Genomic DNA, 12,400 nt, shown 5'->3' with positions numbered 1-12,400 from the left:
AATTTCTTGTTGTCCTTTACTTGGGATGCCATCCTCAGCTCCATGGTAGCTTTGGCCCGTCTAACTGCCTCCCTACAAGCGTGAGCAGAGGAGGTATATTCGTCTTTGGTGATCTCTCCCTGTTTCCACTTTTTATGTGCTCCCCTTTTGGCCCTTAGGCTGCCCTGGATTTCTCTGGTCAGCCAGGGAAGCCTCCTGGCCCCCTTCCCTCTTTTACCCCGCATGGGGATCGTCTCGCTTTGTGCCCGAAGGATCGTTTCCTTAAGGCACAGCCACCCTTCTTGGGCTCCCATCACTTCAAAACTCCTACTCTGCAGTGCGTCCTTGACTAATCACCTGAGTTCATTTAAATCAGCTTTCCTAAAGTCTAGCACTTTCACCCTACTAGTTACCTTACCCACTCGACATCTTATGTTGAATTCTGTTATTAGTTGATCACTGTCCCCCAGATGGCTACCGATCTGTAGGTCCCCTACCATGTCATCCCCCGTTGCCAATACCAGATCCAATATGGCATTCCCCCTAGTGGGACCGTGTACCTCCTGTGTCAGGTGGAGGTCCTGTACACAGGTTAGAAACCTGCGTGACCAGTAGGACTTTGCTGTCTGCATCTCCCAGCAGATGTCTGGGTAGTTTAGGTCCCCCATGACTACCACCTCTTTAGCTTTTATGGTCTCCGTGAGCTGCCTCAGGAGCCCCGCATCTATTTCTTCCCCTTGGTGTGGGGGTCTGTAGCAGACCCCTACCACCAATTCCCTTTCTCCTTGCCCCCCATGTAGCCTAACCCACAATTCTTCTACGTCCTCATGCTTGGATTCCGTCTCGATGAGGGTTGACGTGAACAGTGAACAACATTAAAACCATCTTATTAAATGCATGCCTGCCTTAGCAGCTTCTGTGTTCTAAAGCTTATGGGGCATTTTTAGGTGTGTTGCAGTATCAGTGTAAGTTTATATATATTTGCTAGTAAGCTTGTAGCCAGAAAATTCTTGCTCTTAGGAAGCATATTAAAAATAAAAAACAGTATCTTGCAGTAACAGGTTTTCAAAGAGAAAAAACAGACGGGGAAGTATTGTTAGTGGGAGTGACAAATTGATTTTATATTGACAGGAAAAATATTTTTGAAATGGAACATTTTGGCGAAAGCTAATTGCTGGAAATGTAAGCTGGCTACTTTACATTGTTGTTAGTTTTCTGATATTTTATTCGGTAGTTTAGAGTGTTCTCCCCAGAACAGTTCAGTGTGTGTATTTGCTTATTATTACACATTAAAATAATTACCAATAGAAGGTGCTCTGTGGTGTTGGTTCCAGTTCTTTTGTTTAGCCCTGGGTATGCTCCTTAGGCCATCTTACTTAGAACTTAGATCCATCTCTTCTTTTGAGTTCCAAACATTTAACCCCGTCTGAGTCTTGAGTGCTCGAAAAGATATATCTAAGAGGTGGGCTCCCTGATACTTTTTAACTGGTTTTTTTTTGGATAAGATATATACTCTGAGAAGAATGGATCCATGATGGTTCATATAAAGCTGTGTTTGGGTAGAATAGATAGGTGAATAATAGGAGTTACATTTAATGGCATCATTCCAATGATCTGTGTTTTTAGCAAAAAGGTAGAGTTTCTACACACCTCACCTGCTATTCATAGAAGCCCATGATTTTAATAGTTATTACTAAATTACTGCAATGGCTGTTGGCACCAGGCTTGGCCTTGCTAATGTAAGATTCATTTTGAAGGCACATTTTCTGAATGTGAGCTGTTCAAAACTCACTTCCAACTCAACTGCCATTCTGACCCACTTGTTTATCTTGTTCAGCCATGTGCATTGTCTTAGGTCATGTACAGACATTCAGTTTCTCCTGGGAGAGACGCTGCTGTCCCAGGAAAAACCACGAGTATGCACATGTTTAAGATTTCTCTCTCAGAGCAAAAATGTCCACTCGAGGAGAAAAAAACAACCCGGAAACAACCAGGGTTAAATCACTTCTGGAGAGGTCCTCCTGGGAGAGCGAATGTCTCTGTTCAACTTACCCTTCTGAGAGAAGCCACAGTATAGTCCTCCAACATCCCAGGGTGCTTTACTTCCTCCCTCTCCCAGAGACAACGTGGCACTCAGGCAGGACTCTACTATTTCAGCTGAGTTTGGAGCAGAGCACGCCCCACCTCCCCCCCAATCCCCACACAGGCTGAGTTTGAGCAGTCTGGGCCAGCCAGTGTGTTGCCAGGCAGACTGAAGGAGCCTGCAGAGCATGCTGAGAGGTGTACACAATGATAGTGGCATAACTGGGGTGGGAGGGTGGTGGTGGTAATAGGGCAACCAGCCCAGGCACTGACTTGGAAGGTGGAGAGGCAAATAAAATTAATGAACTTGAAATCTTTGCTTCTGCTTTGTCCCAGTGCCTGGCCCCATCCCTACACTGCTGTACAGGGGCCCTCTGGCTATGCAGCATCAGCACTGCAACCTCTCTGCTTGCCAGAGGCGCAGTGTTCAAATATCTGTTCTTGTGTTTCCAGGTAACTTGTTTCTACCAGGAGAACAAACCCTGGAGAACTCTCCCAGATCATTTGATTATGTGTATGAGGCATTAGTTTAGGCAAGGAGTGTCATTCCATAGGGGTATAGGGGCTTCCACTTTATTGGCCTTTAGGCAATTAACAACAACAATTCAAATGTCAAATACCATTGATAATCTAGGCCCCCTCTAAAAGGCACCTGGGGCAGGTTCCCTGCTCACCCTCCTTTTCTCCCCACCAGTTTTGCTACTGTGGATAGTTGCTGGTAATTTTTGGCTCTGCATAACCTTCTCTGTCCTTTCCATTTCAGTTATTTTACAGTCTCATTCTCCATGTTCTAAACTGAAGCAACGTTTTCACAAAGTGACTTTTTTTTAAATATCAAAGAGGTTGTGATTGAAGAGATTGGTAATGCAACATATGTAGATCTGCGAGGAGCTGGCATTTTGGCAGTCACAGAATTAATCTCAGACTTCATTCCTGGCCAATGAATTGAGCTTTGGATTCTCATAGAGTTTTTACTCTTTGTGGTAGTGGTGATGAAGTCAGAAGAGTAACAGTATGTAAACCAATCTGTCTGTGACTGCAGGGAGCTTGAAACAATCTGAGAAGTGAAATCTCTTCAAGGGGCCTTTAATGCTGAGATGTATGGCTGAGACTGTCTCCACATCTGAGTTTTCAAAATAGAAAGCAATGTGAAATTGATCATTTTAATATAGTATAAAAATAAATGGCACAGGGATCACTTTATTTATATTATTTCATCCTCAATTCAATGGAAACTTCCAAATGAATTAATAACCTGAACTGGGAATAGAACTAATAGCATACCTATCACACTTACAGAATTGACAAAGGATCTAGGTCTAGCATGCCACAGGATACAGAACATGTTGCATATTGAGTTGCCTACATTAGTTTAGCTGGTTCAAAAGAAGCCCAGATCAGTAATGACCAAGAGCTGTTATCAGGTGATAGCCGTCTGATAACTAAGTTCTCACTCCAGTTCCCAGTTGATCCCTGACAGGTTCATAAAATTCACTGCAGCTGAAGCCTGTATTAGAAGTCTGAATAGACAGGACAAAGTCTGACACTGGCTTTGGAGACAGTATTAATCTTACAGATGATCTCTAAGTGAAATAGGAAATGCAATGGTAGACAATTGTAGAAGCTTTGTCTGCCACGGTCTGCTGTCTGTGGTGTTCTGACATAATTCCCCAGGACTGTTGGTTCAAAAAAGCTATTAAAGTACAAAGAAAAAAAACCTGGTGCAATAATGTTGTTTCTCTGTTTTCTTCCCCCCCCCTACTGATAAATTTAATATTTGGGGGCCAAACTAGAAAGAAAAAGCAAGCTCATTTTTTCTTTTCTAGGGAGTTAATTTTTATTTTTTATAAAAGCTGTTCAAGTTGGCTAGGCTTTTACCCAGTAAAGCCTGCCAGAAATGTAGCACACTTCTTTCCAGACAGGCATCTTGCTACCATTTATTATTATAGTATGTACTTTGAATATTATTTTTAGCTCAGATAGGAAGGCAGTGAATGAGAGAGAACAAACATCTCATGCAGCACCAGATGTCACTCTTAATTCTACCCAGTGCTGTTAAACTGGCATTAAATAGATGTGTATAGATTGAGAAATAGCAGGGAATCCTCTGCTGGGAGCAAGGGAGCAAAATCCATCTTAATGTTCTGCCGAGTTTATGCTCAGTGCTGGCACCTGCATAGTTCTTGTTACTCTGTATTGTTCCATCTTGCCTCTTTCTAGAACCGGGTTCTCGGCGTCTGGGGGACATGCCATTCAGTGTAATGGTGTTGCTAGTAGAGTCAGGCAGTTTATGGAGTATGTGTGTGGAAACCACAGCCAAGAGAGCCTGGCATCTTGTTCCACTGGTTTTTAATATGTTAGTTGTTAAAGGAACTAATACTTAGACTAAAGGAGCAGGCATTCAAAAGATGTTTAGTGTGTTTTGTCAACATGCAGTCTGTGAATACATCATCTCTACCTAGGAAACAAGGTGGATATGGCACATATTATTGAGGTCACACTGGAGGATAATTCATGTCAGAAGGTGAAAGACTCAGTCTCTTTGAACGTTTCAGTGTATCAAAATAGAGAACTACCATCTTTGAATTCAGCCATGAACGTGCAGTCTAATTTGGCCATAATGGAAGGGCTCTGGGCTTTTTGGCCTTATTCAAGATGGGACTGAGTTCTAAGATCTCTGGATATACACTATCATTGTTACAAAGCCAGCTGCACTTCTTTGTGCTCCTTCCTCCCTCCTTTCCAGTCTCAATGCACCCGTCACATGTCAGGCCTAATTTAAGGCCTCCTGTTAGATAGGAGATTAAACTAAATCATCACTGTAGTCACTTCTGGTTTTTCATCTGTGAATCTGTATTTACTACTCCTGGATTGGACCATGGCCTGCAGCCCCTTGTGTATCAACCTGCTGTATTTGGCACTTTGGGACCTGTGATCAGTGGCTAATATGTGTGAACAGCCAGCTTCTCACAATGAAATGCTGTTTAATGTTAATAGGAGTAAAGTGAATTCATAAAACAGTAAGAGATCTATATACATGTATATCTGTAACAGGTTGCCCTCCCCAGCAGCATTTTTTTTGTTTTTGTTTTGCTACCTGTGGCCTGGGGGGCGCCCTTGAAGTCCCTTAATGCTTTTCGTATCCCACTTTTACTTTTCTGCCACGTCTTGATGGAAATATTATACAGATGTTCTTACAAGCAGGAGGCTACCTATTGTATTTCTACGTTGAGGTTCTCAGCCACCACAGGCCTTGCCCCCTGTCTTTCTCTAGCTAGGCCTACTAGCCTGAACCCACCAGATAGGGTTTGACTCAGAGGCTCTAGCTCCTTAATGTTGGGGCTTGTGGCCCTCCTTTTGCCTACAATATAGAACCCAGGCTCTCTGGCCTAGTGGCATGTCCACTGGTCCTACAGCCAAAGGGCTACAAGTTCAAGGCTGGGCAGTGGCCCTGACCCCTGCCCAGCCCAGAAGTATGAAACTGCACACCCTGGTGCACCAGGCCCCCTTGGCCTTTTACGACTGCACCCAAGGCACTAATGAGGTCGCCTCCTCCCCTACAGCCTCAGCCACAAACCAACAGTGCATCAATCAACAAAAATACATATATACAGTCAGTCAGTGGGTTCTGACAACCAAAAAAGAAAGAAAGGCAGCATGCAAGCTTACATTTTCTTCATGGCTTGGTGCTTCTGCTTCCCTGCTTCCTGTGACACTTCTCCCTGTGGCACTGCTGTCACTTCTCTGAAGATCAGCAGCAGTTCCCTTCTCACAGCAGTCAGACCAGCAGCCTAGCCTCTCTGTGAAGCTCTCACATGCAACCTCTGTCCCCTTTGGCCACTGCCACCAAGCCCAGGGTTTTTATAGTTCTGGCCTGCCCCCTTCGTCACCTGACTAGCTGGCCTGGCTCAGCTTTTAACCCCTACCCTGCCAGCAATCTGTGCCCAGAAAGTTCTGGTCTTAAAGGGACCAACCTGCCTTCTGGTAACAGGGCTAGGGTTCCCTGTTGCAATATCTTACCATACTACTCTGCCTAATACTGAGCTAGACAGATCTTGTTTCTTCAGACTCTCCAGTGGAGTAAGTCTCTGTGTCTCTTTGCAAGCAGTTCCCTGATAAATGCCTCCCTCCTCTTTTCAGAAAATATGTTTTTAACCTTTTTGTCTCCTGTTCATCTTCTGGCTCCCAGCCTGGCAAAACAAGTCCCTGAACTTTGAATGGATCCTGGAAACAGAATCTTCCTATTTATTTGGGCATTTTCTAATGACCTCTGCCATCTCAGTCTTCACATGAAATTTGCATATGCAGAGCTAATGTCTTGCCTACTTGCTTGCTTCCTAACAGTCCTGCTAGAGAACTGTTCCAACATAAGCATACAGTAAATATTCTAGGCATACAGTAACTACCCCTGAAACTGGGCCAGCTACTGGATTCATAAATTACTTATTTTTCAGCCCCACATCTCTTATTTACAATACCCAATTTTGTTCTGTCACTTCCCTTTAGACAACCTACCTTTGTAATTTCTGTAGTTGATGGACCAAGTTGGAATAACAAAAAGTATGAATGGACATAAACCCATTCATATTCTTTCTTCACAGGGAGATCAGATTACCATATTCTCTATTTCAACTCTCTTCCCAGGGCCAGATCTTATTCCAGCTATTGGGTGCCTAATTGGGAGCCTATTCCACCCTGCCTGAGTCCCTGAAAAACCATTAATGCAAAAAGTAGGTGAGGCATCTTCCTCCTTGCTTTGATTTGTAATTTAGTTCTAAGGCTAAAATGACTGCATATCACAAAAATAGATATAATAATGGATTTTCAGGGACTCAAACTCAATAGGATCACACTTAGGTGACTGTAGTGATAAAAGTTATAATTTAAGTAACTCCCTAATTTAGAGGAAGTTGGCAACTGGGAGATAGATAGTTGTTAGTCAGTTAGAATCAGAATGGAGTCACATGACTTTCCCAGCCATTGTTATGAGTTGCAGGGGACCAGCTAAAAAAATTAAAAAAATAAAAATACTTTGCTGTTTGCTCATCTGCCACACCTTTGATGGGAGAAATGAATTAATAAGCAGACAAAGAATGATCTTCAGAAATTAAACTCAGTCTATATTAGCTGGATGATTGTTTTCCTCCTGTAACCGGGGGCCTTCTCAGGGCCTGTCTACCAATGGCCCCGCCCATCTGTTTCTGGGCCAACCACCTGCCTTTTCTCCCACCATCCCTTGATGTTAATTGATTAATTGTTGTTAATTAAGCAGGAGGCTGCCCATTTCCTTGCTCTGATGCCAGGGGGTGCTATCTGTGGCTCTGTACCTTCCCTAAACTGCAGCCCATGCCTTGCAGATGGCATCCAGCTGTTACTCTCACCGGCCCCACACTGAGACCCAGACTTCTCTAATTAGGACCCCTCCAAGATCCCTCCTTTCAGGCAGCCTACCCCACCTTCATTCAAGCTAATTAGCTCCCTGAAACTATTTTCCCCTCTTGGGTGTGGTCCCCCCAGGACCTTTGGCCATACAGGCCCTACCCTCACCTCCAAGGCCAATCAGAAACCCCAGGCCCTCCTGTCAGAGCTGATTTGGATCAGTGCCTCGACACAGTGGAACTTTCTAGCACAAGGCACGGTAAGGCAGGGGAAGTCTCGGCATGGTGAAGAGTTCCGGCGTGGATAGAGTTCCCGCCGAGGAAATGCAGATTTGCATAATACGATTGGCCGATGTTAAATTATTCCCACGTGGTGGCTGGCAATTGGCTTGCTAGCCGTATAAAAGGTTAGGGGCGTTTCCGCCCTAGTTGGAGAACTCTGCGATTCCCCCTGGAGTGGAACTCCAGCAGCTTGATCACCTGCCAACGACTCCCCGTCGGCGAAGCCTTGCGACGTATCCTCCGTGTTGCATGCCCGAGTTAGACCCAAGCTACCCGGTCTACAAGAGCTCCCCAATTAGCGATTAGAGAGTGGGATTGTTGCAACTACGATTGCCTGCGCTGTATATGACTCTACAGTGTAAGTAAAGCCATCTCTGTTTTTCCAATTGATTCGTGTCTCGTCTGTTCCTAATTCCGCTCCGGTGATAGAGAGTACCCATCTGCCCGCCACGGGATCGCAGCCGCAACCCCAGCTAGCGTTCCCGAGGACTCCTGATCCTCGATCCCCCCTCGGCCCCCACACCTCCTAGCTCTGGGTGTCCCTTGCAGTGGGCCCCTGACCCTTTTGACTGTCCTTGTCCTGGCCCCAGCATTGACCTGTTGAGGGTACTCTCTCAATCAGTCTGAGTCTCTACCCCACTCTATCTCTGGGGTCTGCCTTCTGGCTGTTTTAGCAGGTGACCCACCCGGTTGTGGGGGCTAGGGATTAAGGCGTCCTGACCCACCTTACACTGGGTTCTAATTGGCCTGGCACTTCCTGGGGGCTCCCATGACATTGAGAGCCCCACCAGGCCACCCACTCCCAGCAGGGTGAAGTTTTAGGTCATGCCCAGGATCAGGAGCCTCCTGACCATCCCCTACAGCTCCTGCTCTTACCTCCAGAGTGTTCCATGAAGCCTCGCAGCCAGGTGATGTTGCTGCACCCCCAGCTAGCAGCAAAATGCCCTATTTGTATGGGCGGCCAGAGCTCTAAAATGTCTGCTGCAATTAAGCACTTGCTGGCTGCTTGGCTCCAGGTCTTAAAGTGGCAGGCACAAACAGTGCCCTGCCACACCTCACCCTTATTTTGCAACCAAAAACCAAACATAAACAGCATGTGCAAATGGCCTTAAACCATGAGTCAGTCAAGTCCATTAACAGTCTCTATGTCTGTTAAGTGGCATCCCAGTATTTTCACAGCTGATACATCGTCTCTCTCTTCACGATTAATAAAGAAAATGATACAACAAAAATCAAGAGAATTCTCAGTCCTCAAATGCTCCACTGGCAAATGAACAAGGGTTTTACTCCCTTAAAGTCTGACTATGGTGAGTACCTGAGGGTAGTGTGACTCTGCTCCACTCTTGGGCACTGCTCTGAAGATCCCCATGCCTCTGCACAAGCTACTTCAATCAACTTTCTCAGTTGCTGCTCTGCAGTCCCCTTCCAGGGGTTGTTTACTGAGCATGTTTCCCTTTATGATGCCCTCTTCATTTCCGGTAAGTGAATTCTAATTCAGTCCTTACAGGTGGAGTCCTCCCGACACCAGGCGACGCCAGGTGATGTCATCTTCTGTGGACAGCATCCCATCTCCTCTGTGAGATTTGTTTTTGGAAGTAAGCGGGCATTCATTAATCCTCCTGTTACATTATATAACTTCACAAATGGTATTTTCTACAACATTGTCAAGATCCACAAAAGTACATGTTCATGGATTACAGGATAGGAAAATGTTTAACTCAAGATTGCTACATAGCTTTCAAATTAAATGGCTTCTTTCTCTGGACTACATGGGTGAATGCAAAAAGTCAGCAAAAGTCCGGTCTTCTTGATAGTCCCTTTCTGTAGAAGCTGCCCTGAGGAGGGCAAGGAGTGAAGGAGCTAAGGTGGTTTTATTTTGACTGCTCACAGTTCTTGCAGAGAGGAAGCCTGCAATGACAAGGTCCAAACAATTGTTTTTGCCTTATGGCTGAGCAGCCATGGTGAGGATGGGGGTGAGAGAGCCAGTTCTCAGGCACCATTCAGATGGTAACCATTTAAGCAGCTCTTCTTTGATCTTTCCCCACTCGAGGGAGGTGATGCTTGTTCTTCCTGCACCTGGAGTTCCATTGAGTAGTTTCGACTGGTTGATAGGGCAAGTCTTGCTCAACCACCTCACAGTTACTGGTCAGTCTTCTCTGTTCATGCAGTTATGCTGTGTAGTCAGCCAGCTTCTGCAAAGCTATTGTGCCTTCTTGGGTGACCATCCACACCCTCCTGGCCTGAAATGGCAAGTCTCTTTCCTGTTCAGAGACCCTCAAGATATTTATGCCCTTGACAGTTTGCCCAGCCTCAAGGCAAGGCACAGAGCCCTCATTGTGAGAGAGGTTGCCAAAAGGGTATAAATCTATCCCTCACAGTGGTACTGTTGACAAGCAAATTGCTTCCCGTTGAATGTTAAAAGCTCTTTTTTGTTTCTTTAGAGATGGTGACTGACCACAATGTGATCTGTAGCTGCCTCAATAAACATTTACCTCTGGACAGTTGGTCTCAAAAATGAGCGGGGATGACATGCCAAAATGAGACGTTACAAACTGCGGCCTTCTACCATAGAAGTAAAGTAGAGGGCGTTCATTTCTGCAACTGTAGGAAAAAAATGTACTACTCAGACCACCACATGTCCCTCTTCAGGTACAAGTTTGATAGTTTAATTGTCCCAGTGCCATGCCTCAGCACATAGGAAGCCTGGCATTAGTAAAGGTACCAAAATCTGTGAGGTACTGAGGGAATGGAAGAGTGGGAGGAAGGTCAGAAAGGATGGGTGGCACGTCAGGACCGGGACCAAGGACATGGTGAGCATTTGTGCACAACAATAATGAACACAAATGAGCACTGAGGGCTTTATTTGCATGAATAAGGCTGTGGGCTTTGTTACAGTCAATGTCATGCGTCATAGGGAAGGGTGATGCATTGGCCATAGGGAACAGCCAAGCCCCTACACAGGATGTTGTCCTAGCCAGTACTTAGTGCCTGTAGCTGGTTAAGGCCAGGCCTCTTTGCAGGTCATTATACAGACACGAGCTCCCTGCACTGCTCCTCCCCAGCCTCTTCTATGAGCTATCACACAGTAGATGGTGTAGGAGGTAGAACTGCTGGATGTTGAGTGAGATTTGAACAGACCCCACAACCTTGGGGGCTGGGAAATCCCTTCACTCTACACCCTGCCACCTATGGATGAGGAGTTAGGATGAGAAATGAGAACAGGAGTTGGGGTGGAGGTCAGATATCTGGATACCAGATATTACTGTCATTGATGCTACCTGCATGTGCTTCTTGCAGTCTAGTGATTTAAAAAATTATGTTGCTTGCATTAATTCAGAACTCCGCTAAATTCGGATGTGTTGCAGATAGGTTTGTTACAGACAATGTCTTCTAGCCACAGGAGAAGATGTGCTGTGTCATCACGGTAAGAAGCTGCTGTTGAAAAAGAATTAACTCTGTTTTCCTGGGATCTGTTTTGTTTTTCATTGCTTTGAGCTTTTCAGGGTAGCTATTCCAGAACACAGTGAACTCAAAAGTCATTGTTTTGTGTTGGTGTCATGTTATACCAGGGGTGGGCAATTATTTCAGCTGGAAGGCCACTTAAAGACTTTTGGTGAGCTGTCAAGGGCTGCAAGGGTAGCCCCACCCCTTGACAGGTACCCCACCCCCTAGTCACCAACTTGGGACCAGAAGTTCCACCCCAACCACTGACTTTTTTGTCACTGGAAGTACCCCATTCCCTACCCCTCTTGCCCCTGGAAGTACTCCTTTTGGGAGGGGGATTTGCCATCTTGGAACCAGAAAACAACAAATCATATACTAAAAATCAAAGTCTACTATAACATATTATAATTTTATTTCAAAAAATATTTTTATCTAGATGTAACAGGCTCAAATAGAAGCCCCATTACTGGGTAAACCCAGGACACGGGCAGCCGAAAGAGCTGGGGCCACAGCGGTGGAGGGTTTAGCTCACCAGGGGAAGATGAGGGTAATTAGAGCTGTCGCCGCACCTAAAAGGTGGAACTAGAGAACCAGTACTTGCCCTCGGGGCACCCAAGAGGAGCGAAGCAGCCGTGGGGAACAGCAGAGCAGTGGAAAGGAACTTGAGCCAGAGGAACAAAGAATCAGCGCAGAGCTGGTGAGATGGGGAGGGCACTTACCCGGAGGAGCGTGGACAGCTCGGGAGACTGGCAGGACACACAGGAGGCCGGGGAGCCCCATCCTAGGGAAGCCCCAGGGACAAGTAAACCCAGCAATCAGGATGGCAGGAGAAACGCTGCGGTCAGGGAAGAGTTAGAGGAAGACACCAATTAATGAATTTGCGGAACTGTCGCTTCTGCACTAACAAGGCAATTAGCACAGTTATCAGAAACTGTAAACAATGCTCAATAAAGATTAGAACCTGGGTGATTAATTTCTGGGTGGTCTGTTCTGCCTCACCTCTTTCAGGGATTAACATCTAACCCTTTTCTCCCATCTCAAAAGTTGTGGCAGGAGAGCCCTGAGGGGAAATACAGCCGGAAGCAGACTCACGCCTACACCAGATTTATATGTGTTTGCATAGTGTATATAAAGGTGATGGCATAATAGCTCAAAATAAAGTGTTATTCTTGTATAGTGTGTGTGGGGGGTGCATCTGTGTGTGTGGGGGTTGTGAAGAGGTGTGGGGTTTTGGG

The 12,400-nt window shown here is 45.7% G+C and overlaps 1 long non-coding RNA gene across 1 annotated transcript in view; it reads right to left on the bottom strand.

The window, feature by feature from the left end:
- LOC112549507 overlaps positions 1-5,888 on the bottom strand; it is a 44,289-nt gene extending 38,401 nt beyond the window's left edge. The window contains exon 1 of the long non-coding RNA XR_003092940.1: positions 5,731-5,888. This is a non-coding gene — a long non-coding RNA (uncharacterized LOC112549507). The remainder of the gene's footprint in view (positions 1-5,730) is intronic.
- Positions 5,889-12,400: the final 6,512 nt, after the last annotated feature.

The sequence above is a fragment of the Alligator sinensis genome, unplaced genomic scaffold, assembly GCF_000455745.1.
Source record: "Alligator sinensis unplaced genomic scaffold, ASM45574v1 scaffold347_1, whole genome shotgun sequence".
Lineage (NCBI taxonomy): Eukaryota > Metazoa > Chordata > Crocodylia > Alligatoridae > Alligator > Alligator sinensis.
Note: the sequence above shows the minus strand (reverse complement) of the source record. Positions and strands in the feature narration are given on the sequence as shown.